The sequence below is a fragment of the Stegostoma tigrinum genome, chromosome 8 (assembly GCF_030684315.1).
Source record: "Stegostoma tigrinum isolate sSteTig4 chromosome 8, sSteTig4.hap1, whole genome shotgun sequence".
NCBI lineage: Eukaryota > Metazoa > Chordata > Chondrichthyes > Orectolobiformes > Stegostomatidae > Stegostoma > Stegostoma tigrinum.
The window spans coordinates 13403325-13415769 of NC_081361.1; positions in this window are offsets into that span (position 1 = coordinate 13403325).

Genomic DNA, 12445 nt, shown 5'->3' on the forward strand with positions numbered 1-12445 from the left:
GCGTATCATTTATATCCTCTGTAGTGAAGACAGATGCAAAATACCTGTTCAATTCATCTGTCATTTCCTAATTTTCGATTTATTAATTGTCCAGTCTCTCTCTCTTTAGGACCAATGCTCACTTTGCTTACACTTTTTCACATTAAATATGGATTAAAACTCTTCCTATCTGTTTTCATATTTCTGGCCAGCTGTCTTTCTTGTATAACTTTTCCCTTTTTAATTTTTTTTAGTTGTTCTTTGGTTTTCTTTATATTCTGCCACCTGTCTTTGCACAATGAAATAATTTTTCTGTTCATTCACTCACTGGATGTGAGCGTCACTGGCTGTCAACATTTATTGCCCATCCCCAGTTGCCCTTGAGAAGATGATGGTGAGCTGCCTTCTTGAACTACTACTGTCTATGTGCTGTAAGTTGACCTACAATTCCAGGATTTTGACACCGGATTTCTATAGTTTGAATCTATCCTTAATATTTCTAGCTAACCACGGATGGTAGATCCATCTCATGGAATTTTTCTTACTTGAAATGTATCTACGCTCTGAATTCTGACACATTGTAAAATTCATTTGTACTATGGTCACTCCTATCAAGGGACACCTTCACAATCAGATTATTCGTTAATCCTATTTCCTCGTACCACACCAGGTTTAGGACAGCATACTCTCTGACCAGCTCCAGAAATGCTACTCTAAGAAACTATCTGAGAACATTCATGAAATCGTCATGTAGAAGGCCTTTGCCCATCTGACCTTTCCAGCCTATATATAGATTAAAAGCTCCCATGATTATCTCTGCCTTTCTGACAAGCTCTCATTATTTCTGCTTTTATATTCCATCGTAGCCTCTGCTTACTGGTAGGGGACAACAGTGCAGCATTTTCACAAGTGATATCTGGCCTTCATCAATTCTTGTTTTTAGGAAAATTGTTTCCATACCTTGGTTTCCTGAACTTGGATCATCCCTTTCTATTTTGTAATACCATCATTACTTAGCAGAGCCACACCACCACCTTTTCCTACTTTTCAGTCATTCTTAAATGTCCTGTACTCTTCAAGATTCTAATTCAAATCAGTATCATCCTGCAGCCATTTCTGTAATGACTCCCAGATCATATTTACTTCTATCTGTCCTGTCAGTTTATTCATTTTGCATCCAATTTGCATATGTTCAATACAAGAACTTTTTAGTTTTATACTTTTATTGCCACTTTTTGTAAATTCTAGTCTTCTTTATTGGTGACTATTTTACATTTTTAATCCATTCTATCATTTCTGTCATTTCCCATGTTATCTTTCCCTGTTGGGCTTGAACCTACATTGATTTGCTGCATCTTCCAAAGTATGATACCTTGCCTTCATTATTCAGATTATAATTCCCTGTACTCCCCTAGCGATGTGGTTGGCAAAAACATCGACTCCAGCCTGGTTCAGGTTCACTGTGCCATTGCTATTGAACACACTTTCTAAAGCACTGATAGGTGCTCAATGAACGAGAACCTACATCTCCCACACCTGTCTTTGATTCACATGTTATCCATGAGTCTCCTACCCCAATCTCTCATACTACATAGCCCCACAGGTATGCCACCTCTCTCATTGTACCAAAAATGTCATTGTATCCACGCTTTTACCATCACCATCATGGGATCATGGGTACCAAAAGTTACACCCACATTTGTAAATCTCAATATCTTGCACCGAAGAATAATTAAACCCAAATGACCCAGGCACCCTTTCCCCAAATTTGCATATGCTTGTTTGTGCCACCACCTTACTAAACCTGTATCTACACCCTTACCTTCTACGTTGCGTGTACTGAGCACAATCACACCCTTGTGCCAGCATGCTCTCACTTTTGCCAAGTGCTGTCAAATTTAACAGAACTACTTTATAGGTCTAACTGTTTAAAAGAGTTAATTTCCCGGGCTTAAGTTCTGGCACTCATAACCCAGTGTGAAAGTGAGTCGTTGCAGTACAAAATTCGACACCTAAGCATTTCTGTCTGCTTTACAAAAATGTTACATTTGTACGTCTCAAACAGCAAGCATTTCCTATCCTCCTACCAGCCCCCTTTTTAAAAAAAAAAGATATAACTTCTAATGAGCGTAAAGATTTTTCTCAAATATTTTGATCACTTTGGCTGTATTGCTGCCATCATTTCTCCCTTGATGAGAGCAACCTCTCCTTTCATCCTTAGTTAAGAACTTAGATAGAATTCTCATATGAAAATGGATATGGGTATGAATTCTAAAACATATCTGTACAGTCTCCTCCAATTAGATGCTGCAGTCAGAACTTCTAATTTACAAATAATTGAAAAAAAAACTCTTGCATCAATTTAGTACATCAGTACTTTGGTATTCCCCCTCCTAATAGGGATAAGCCCATTTTTGTAAACTTCATTCTCTGATTTTCATTTTATTTGCTTTTTTGAGAACTACATCTCGCCTGTGTACCTGCGGTGTGGGAACAGAATCCTTTCCACAGTTTCCCGCCTCCTTACTAACCAACGATACTGAGTGGTACAGTCTGTGGTTAAGAGTTTACTGGCATCTGCTGTCTCGGCTCTTGAGTGAAGGTTGGCCACTTGGCAAGAGATCCCGGATGTCTCTTGGCACCCGTGGAAGTATATCCCAGCCAGAGTCAGCACCGTTGTGAAGGGAGGTGGGAATATTTAAGGATGAGAAAGGGGTGAAGTGAGGCCAATTTGTACATCTCCAAAGCACAGCTGCTGACTCTTTCATGTCTTGATTTGCACTGAATGTAAATGGGGAACTCTTGAACAAGCACAGAAATTTTGATCAAAAATTTTGATTCAGCAGTGTTGCGATTTGAACCTTGTCCTCAGATTACCTCCAGTGAGCTGATTACTCGATGTCTGACTTACTAGAGAACATCCTTTTTCATATGTCTGTATCTTTAATAATTAGGATAATGCAGTTGTGATTCAGAGCCTATAACTATTAAAATAATTCAACAGAGGCCAGTATCCCCTCACCAAGTCACCCTTTATTTACCCGTGCATAGTACATGACACTGGTCCGGCCTCCTTAGAGCCAATTGTGAGTGAACAGAATCTCTGACCGTCCTGCTCCTATCTGTCAGACAGGGCTCCCTGACTGGGGCTGTTAACCTGGTCCCATCAGGGAACTCATTTGATGGGCTTGTTACAATCATTACAGCTACATGTCATCCAATAGACACAAATTTCCTGCATGTCTGTCAGCATCTATCTCTCAAGAGCTATGTTCTCTTCCCTGGTTTAATTTGTGTACTAGTTTTCAAACTTACCCTACAGAAGAATGCAGCACAGCTGACTGCAGTCCCATTCTCTACGGGGGTGCAGAGTCCTGCATTAAGCTACTTCTGTTCCTTCTGGGTGCACTGACTGGGTAATATTCCTGACATCCTCTCTGAGGAGCATCCATGTTTCGCTCCATCTTCGGTCTGCCTCCCCCTCTCTCCCTATTTTTTCTAGAACCCTCACCCCATCCCCCTCTCTGATGAAGGGTCTAGGCCCGAAACGTCAGCTTTTGTGCTCCTGAGATGCTGCTGGGCCTGCTGTGTTCATCCAGCCTCACATTTTATTATCCATGTTTCTAGTGCCCTGTGACCACCCTCCCTGCAGCCTCGTTCAGTGAACTTGTACATTTCAATTAAGTGATTTTTTCAGGTTCTACGTTCATCCTAATTTTGAGTTGCTATTTTTGACTTCCATGGTCTTTCAGTTCAGACCTCATAGAATCTACTGTGTGGAAGCAGGCCATTCAGCCCATTGATTCCACACCACCCCTCTGAAGAGCATCCCACCCAGACCCACCCCATCCGTGTAACCCTATATGTCCCATAGCCAATCCACCTAGCCCACACATTCCTAGACACAGTGGGCAATTTAGCATGGCCAAGCTATCTAACCTGCACATCTTTGGACTGTGGGAGGAAACCAGAGAACTTGGAAGAAACGCACACATACATGGGGAGAATGTATAAACTTCACACAAATGGTTGCCTGAGGCTGGGATTGAAACCAGATCCCTGGTGCTGTGAGACACCAGTGCTAACTGCTGGGCCACCGTGCCGCCCTCCCTTGCACTTGCCCAGTTGTTATTGGTTTAACATTGGCAGCCATGCCTTCTACATCTGATTGGGATGAGCAGCCCACCTGTATGAGGTTAACTGTGTTTTCGTTCACCATGAGATAGGTTCACTGCCATGATCCTCTCTTAGGACAGGGATCCATAGGGTTCACTTGATCTGGTGAGATAAACAAGATGTTGCTCATTGCATGTTAGTAACTAGGTATAAGTTTCACTGATGTCATCGGCTTTGTTATGGAGATTTTAAGGAGCACCTAGATGGCTGGTTAATCTTACTTCTTCAGGTCAATAACCTGTTCTCCCATGATGTCTGTGTGATGTCGTCATGGTGTGCGATATTTAAGGCACTCCTCAAGGTGACCCTTTTTTTACAGACCCTCACACCGCTGTGTAACACTTCCCCCACCCCCACCTCCCCTACCACCCAAGGTTTTCTTCCTGTTATTTATACTATAACAATGTTTCCTTCCACCCCTCAAATCTCCGGGTCTTTTACTTCACAGTTGCAGACTATCTGGTGGCTTCACTATTCTTCTGGAACACATTCTCTTAAAATAAAACATAGTGGGTCAGGCAGCATCCATGGAGAGAGAGCAAGCTAATGTTGTGAGTCTAGATGCTCTGCTCTGAAGAGTCATCTAGACACAAAAAGTTAGCTTGCTCTCTCCTCTGTGGATGCTGCTTGACCCATTGTGATTTCCAGCATTTGTTGTTTCCAGTACAGATTCCAGCATCTGCAGTAATGTTCTCCTACATTTTCTTTAAATGTGGAAGATCAATAGGTCTTTAGTTTGAAGACCATTGACAGCTGATACTTTTCCTGACAGGATGAGCTGAATTTCGGACTTCAAAATCACTTCAGCATCTGACATCAAACACAAGTCCAGAATAATTGAGTAGTCAAGCTGTTTTGCACTCTGATATACCTCAGTTGAGGATACCAGGAGCTCAAGTGGCAGACACTGCTAAGAGTGTGAAGTCTGAAAGTCCATGTAAAGTGGAGGACATTTAATCCCTTGGATTTCCTTAGTCTTTCCTGATGAAACAGGAAATGACTCCATTGTAACACCTAGAGGACCTTCTTTGATCTTGTGCACTTCCTTTGGGGAGCAAAGTTGTGTTGTTGAAACAGACAGTTTCTTTTTGTGATATTCTGGATATCCGAACAAGTTATTTTTTTTCTAGACGGTATCCTAGATCTCTGGTATTGGTCATTCACTCTCAGTTGTGGCTTCCATGGGGTTGCAAATGGCACCTTCCAAACCCGCGGCCACTACCATCTGGAAGGCAGCTGATACATGGGAACATCACCTCCTCCAAGTTCTCCTCCAAGCGACTCCCCTCCTGACTTGGAAATATTTCACTGTTCCTTCAGTGTCACTGGGTCAAAAGCCTGGAATTCCCTCCTTAAGGGCCTTGTGGGTCAAGATACAGCATTTGGACTGTAGCAGTTCAAGAAGGTAGGTCACCACCACCACCTTAAGGGCAACTAGGGACAAGCAATAAATGCTGGCCCAGCCACATCCCGGGAGTGAATTTAAAAATTATATACATTGTATCTTCAATTTACATGAGGAGATTTTTATTCCTCCTTCTGCTGTTTTGTAGGGTCTTTAACTTTGTTGATTTCACTTGGTTGCTTTCATTTGGTCTCACTGATTATAGTGTTGATGAAACCACCATATTCACTTTCTCAGTTTTTTTTTGCAATTTGAGGATTTTTTCTTACTTACCAAGACCTCTCTCACAATTTCTGAGGATTCTTCCTGGGATAAGGAGATTAAATTCATGCTTGAGTGAGTATTCTTAACTGAATTCTGAATATGTTCTCAACTATCTGATGGCCCTTGTGTTGGAGACTTGTTTGAAGCATAACTTGTTAAATTTTAAGTTCTATACCTCCTGGACTGTCATTGTATTGTTGCTAGCTGTGAACAGTGTGTTTCCAGCCGCAGTTCACAATCAGATCATGTAGTGATGCCTGTCCCACGTGTCAAGTTTGAAGTTATTGAGATCTTTAGTGATATAAATGTCCCCATGCTGAAAGGCTAGATTTGGATCATGCATTTTCCCTAAGAATACTTTATTTTTCTTCTATTGTGGACTATTTGACCTCATTAATCCTTTTTTGTGTGGGTAGTTATTTGACTTCTTGCTTTTTTGTGACTGTATTTGACTTGGGCTACTTTCAGAAAATGTGCCAATTGTTACAGATTTTTTTTAAGTGCTGGAGACTACTTGTGAGGTTTCCTTGCTCTCTAGCACTGAAGAGGACTTTTTTAGTATCTGGTGTTCGTCCTACTTCCTGTATTGATTTGCTTTCATGTGTCTGTTGTGGTTTTCTACCTCTTAAATCTGGATAGATTCTGCTGTTATCTTGTGGTATAATTGTTTTTTTTAAAAGATTGAGTATGTTTCTAAATTTGGGCTTCACCCACCAAAAAATGGCCTTTGTTAGAGCCAAATCTTCTTTGGACTGCAGTAAATCTGATAAAGAACCATCAGCAATTCCAACAATAATCTTGCCTCATCATCTGATTTTAAACTATTAGTTTTCCAGAGATGTGCAGCAATCATTTATTAACTTGTCTATGGATTTCCCTGGATGCTTAAGTTTTCTGTTAAAATTCTTGAAAGGGCAATACTTGTTCATTCTGAAATTAAAAATAATTGGACATTTCAGCACCTATTTGAATTTATGATATTTCATTTAGCCCTTGGTAAATAATAATGACATCTGCTATATTCCTCATTGTGTTTCTGAGTATATTTACTTGTTAAGCTGTTTAGAAGCTTGGTAATTTTCTCCAGGATGTCCAATTTTGCATTCTATTTTGCCCATCTCTCTCTGAAACTATGTCTTCCTGAGTGGTAAGGAAGGTGTTTGATACATTTGGCCTTTATGGCTGTACAGGACAATTGGTTAGGCCACTTTTGGAATACTGTGTTCAATTCTGGGCTTCCTGCTATAGGAAAGATGTTGTGAAGCTTGGTAGGGCTCAGAAAAGGTTTACAAGGGTGTTGCTAAGGTTGGAGTGTTTGAGTTATGGGGAGAGGCCGCAAAGATTGGAGCTATTTTCACTGGAACATTGGAGGCGTGGGGGTGACCCTACAGAGTTTTGTAAAATCCTGAGGGGCATGGATTGGGTGAACAGTTAAAGTCTTCTCCCCAGGGTAGAAGAGTCCAAACCTAGAGGGCATAGAATTATGGTGGGAGGGGAAAGATTTCAAAGGCACTCAAGGGGCAACTTTTTCACCCAGAGCATGGTCCGTGTCTGAAATTATCTGCTGGAAGAAGTGATGGAGGCGGGTACAAATACAACATTTAAATGGCATCTGAATAGGTAATGAACAGGAAGGGTTTGGAGGGATGTGGGCCAAATGCCGGCAAATGGGACTAGATTAATTTAGGATATTAGGTCAGCACGGACTAATTGGACCAGAGGGTCTGTTTCCGTGCTGTATGTCTCAATGACCCTAAGGTAATTCTATTTCTGATGCCAGCCTATCTCATTGTGATTATTTTATGTTTCTTGCTTAGAAGGATTTTAATTGTTCAGTAATAGCTGTGTCACTGCGTCCTCTACTACTAGAGGTGTTACTTGCTTTCTTGGAAGTAAAATGGGGGAATCACTACCTTCTGCAGCTAAAATGAAGGATTCCTGGCCTTAACTAGTCCAGTGGAGGATTCCCGTATTTGTTGCTGCTTCTCTAGGTGAATCCTACTATTTGTGAGTTTCCTGTTATTCCTCTGCTGCTTTGGTCCTGGAACTTTTACCTTCAATTTTCTCAGCTTGTAATTATATTCTTCCTTTCCTTGAAACAGTTTCCCTTGTCCACCCAAAATCTCTATATTATTTGCAGAGCCTCACATGTCCAATTGCTCTCTAGCCTTGTTAAATCTTGTCACTTGGATTTCTTTTGTAGGGTTTTTGAATGTATAGTTTGTTCTGATGCTATGTCCCTGAGCCCTAATGCTGTGTCTGAAGGAATCTTCAGGTCTCCGCTGCTGACCATTTGTTGTAAGAGGCTGTCTGCACCATTGGTCACCATGCAGTAAGTTTACTGGCAGCATTCTGTTTTTAGATTTGCAATCTACAGGACCTCCTTGTTCTGGCATGGCAGAGGAACCCTAAAGACTAGTCTACCGAGATGAGGTTCTTAAAAAAAATCATTTATTGTATGTCCCAATTTCACTAGCATGATGGACATTGCTACATAGTGCTATGACTCCATGATGTTATTACTGAACAAATCAGATCCATCAATAATATCTGGCTTGATAGATCAGTTTAAAATTTTATTTTATTTAATGAGGTGTTCTTTTTAATCAAAACACAACCCTGCAGTGCTGCAGATCTTGTTTAAACAATAGAACAGATGTTTATTATGTGAAAGAAAATAGCTATTGTGAAAGAAAATAAGCCGAGCTCTTTACATATAATATAATTTGACAGGTTTTTAAAAAGTACAATACAAAATTCCATCTATCTCAACAGAATTCTGTCACAGTACTACAAACACAAGGAGAATTCCCTTCTCTATATCATCTGCAGGTTTGACTTGACAGTTTGCTAGCCTCTTCCTTGAGTACTCATATAACTGAGGCTAGCCTTTCTCAGCTTCAAATAAGCCTTTCACAATTCTGATCAAAGAATTCTGGTCTGGCACTTACAAATTACTCCTGCTGAAATAAGCTAACTTCTCTGAACTTACTCCCTGCTCCAAGAGAACTGTTTGCACGTATACCTCAATCAGGACTTGTGCAAACTGCCACTCAAACCTTTCTAAGCAACAAGGGTTTCACATAAGCAAAAAATATCAATCTCCATCCTTCAAAATGATGGCAGCCTAATAGACTGCCATGTTTGCAATGTATGCTCATAAAACTCTCCCATTGCAAACCCCCATCATTCTGGTTTTAAAAGAAATCTTGACTCGAGAAATATCAACAAGTTAATCATTAAACAGCCTCATACAGACCAAAATCTAAATGCCACTAATTCAAAATTCAAACTTTAAAATAAATTTATTAAATTATCTAAATCTCGCATCTTTTGCACCCCCCCCCCCAACTCTGCCAAGAGACTGAAGAGGATTTGAATGGTGGGTCTTAATCCTTCAAAATGATAATTTGTTTTTCCACTAAGTACATATGACATCAACATAGTGCTTAATCCACTCCATGGTATTGACTCTTAGACGATTAGACAACAATTTGTAGATCTTAAACCACAGTTTTTCCAAACCTGTGACCACTTCGATTTAGAAGGATAAGGTTAGCAGATACATGGGAGCATCACCACATTGCAAGTTCCTTTCCAAGTCACACATCTCCGAATTTGAAAATATATGGCAGTTTCTTCAGTGTCGCTAGGTCAAAAATCCTGGAATTTCCTGTCTAAGAGTATTGTGGGTCTACCTCCAGCACGTAGACTGCTGTAGTTCAAGGAGGTAGCTCACCACCACCTTCTTGAGGGCAACTAGATATAGGTTATAAATGCTGGCTCAATCAACAATACCTACATCCCTCTGAATGAATTTTTAAAAAATCCAAAAATGTCTCCACCACATGTGCCTTTCTTGTTTTATTTTCTTTTCACCTATGTGCTCTCACCTTCTCTTCCATTAAGACCTTCCTGTTCCTTCAAACCTACCCTTTGAGCAAGTTCTGGTTTCCTATCCTCAAATCTCCTTATGTGATTGAGAGATGAGCAGTGTCTGTTCAGGTTTCTTGGGCTATTTGCTACATTGAAGATGCTGTATGAATGCCAGTTGCTTGTGTACAGAAGGGCAAGAGCCAGGTGGAAGTTTCCAACCTGTTGAGAGGGCACAATAGTTATTCCTGGCGATAGTATTCTGCAGTAACACATGAATTATGTGCTTGCACTGTTCAGTAGTTAAGATGTGCTTCTTCATCTGTTGCGTGGGACTTAGCGCTGAAAGAATCGTCTGATCTGATGATCATTAAAGTCAATACTTGACTTGCAGTCTCAGTTTGTCTTGGCATTTGAGACACATATAACACCAGGGAAGGTAGCATGTTGAAGCTAGAGAATTCTGGGTCAGTGAGTCAGGGGTTTGTCAGGGCTTCTGTTTGCTGCTGTCAATGTTAGACTGAGGTATAAATTATAGAGATCCGAGGGTACCAGTGAATAAAAATACCTAATATGGGAAGAGAAGGGGTGAGTAAATAAAACTAACATTCAGCAAACATTTATATATGCAAAACTTTAGATTTTATACTATAGATTTTTCAAAGTCTTTAGCTTGCTGTTAACCCCTTGAGCACTTTGGAGTTATACAGCATGGAAACAGACCCTTCAGTCCAACCAGCCCATGCCGAACATGATCCCAAATGAAACTAGTCCCAACTGTCAGCTTCTGGCCCATATCCCTCCAAACCCTTCCTGTTCATGTACTTATCCAAGTATCTTTTAAACATTGTAATCGTGCCCACATCCACCACTTTCTCACAAAGTTCATTCCACACTGAAATCACTCTTTAAAAAGACAGGAGGGGCAAATTATTTTACAATCTTTCTCTTCTCACCTTAAAAATGTGCCCCCAGTCTTGAAATGTCCCACTTTAGGGAAAGGACAAATGCCAGTAACCCTAACTATGCTTCCCATTATTTTGTAAACTTCTATAAGGTTGCCTCTCAACCTCCCAGCTACAGTGAAAAAAACCCCAGCCTACCCAGCCTTTCTTTATAATTCAAACCTTCCATACATGACAACATCCTGGTAAATCTCTTCTGAACCATCTTCATTTTAAGAATATCCTTTCTTTAACAGAAGGGCAAGAGCTGACCTGAACTGGACACAGTATTCCATAAGCTATGCTAATTTATTTTGAGTGTTGCAGCCCAGCTCTCTGGAGACTGTAGATCTTCAAAAAAGTGTCAATTTTTATCTGTGAGGATCCTAATACTCTTGGGTGTGGTTAAAGGTTACCAAAGATGATCCTCTGCTGCTCGAGGTTAAACGTGTCAATGATACTCCACCTTTATTGGTGGAATATTATCCAGAATTCCAATTTTTAAGCTTTTTTTTTGCCTGGTCAGCGAAGAGTTATCACAGCTATGGAGATCGGCAGAGGAAACAGTTGAGGTTACAATGTAAAGACGCATTGGAATGGGAGTGGTCGTGATTATGTAAAAAAAAGAGCAGAAATGGGAAATGCCACAGGAGTATTTATACAACTGATGTGCCCCTCCCACAGATTATTACTGTACCCGTTAGAAAAGAGCTTGCACTTCTTGCATTCTGAAGATCATAGAATCCCTACAAAGTGGAATCAGGCCATTTAGCCCATTGAATCTACACCAACACTCCGAATAGCATCCCATGCACCACCCCCACCCATCCCTGTAACCCTGCATCTCCCATAGCTGCTCCGCCTAGCCTGCACAATCCAAGTCCTCATCACTTAACAAGCATTGAATTACCTTGAATTGCTGTCCTTTTCTTTTTTGTTTTGTGGGCTAACACTGAAACCAATTTGCAAAGGGCAAGGTTCCATAAACAGAAATGTGTTGTCTACATCAATTTGTTTTTAGCTGATAGATAAGCATTGCTTAAGCTACTGAGAGAAACGTGGCTGGTTTTCTTTGGGAAGTGCTTATTGCACACAGGCCAGAGATGGCCTTTGTTTCGTGTCCTTCATCTGCTGTCAGTGCAGCACTCCCTCAGTACTGCATTGAAGTGATCACCTCGAATACCTGTTCCAAGTCACTCATATGAGGCTTGAACCTGTGACCTTTTGAATCTGAGGCAAGAGCCAAGGCTAATATGATTTAAAATGGTTAGAAAAGATCTCTTTTGTTTCTTTTGGAAAATTGGCTTGCTGGTTGAGTTTTCTGGACCTCAAGTTTGCAGTGGGTTAAAAAGTTGTGTGCAATTCATTATCCATTATTCCTCACCTCTGTGTGAAATTTGGCATCAAGAGGTGATCGGCAGGAGTTTCAGTAGGAAATCAGATCGGGGAGCTTCATTTTTTAAATGTCACGATGAAGAAATAACTGACGAGCAATATGAATATCTTCAGATCTGTGTGTTTGTTTTGAATCCTATTTGTGGCACTGGGTGGACAGTGAGCACAATCAGAAATGGGGAGCAATGAGCTTGCTCATACCCAGACAAAATAGTTCCAGAAAATTTCTAAGCATTATAGAATACTGCAGGCCATTCAGTCCTTCAAGTCTGTTCATTTGGATTCCACCTTTATCTTTATCTGAACTCCGTATACCTGCCATTTTATTTGAGTACACATGACAATAAATTCTAATCCTAATTCTCCTGGCTCTGGAACACTGCTTAGTGGTGTTTGCTGGAAAGTGCAC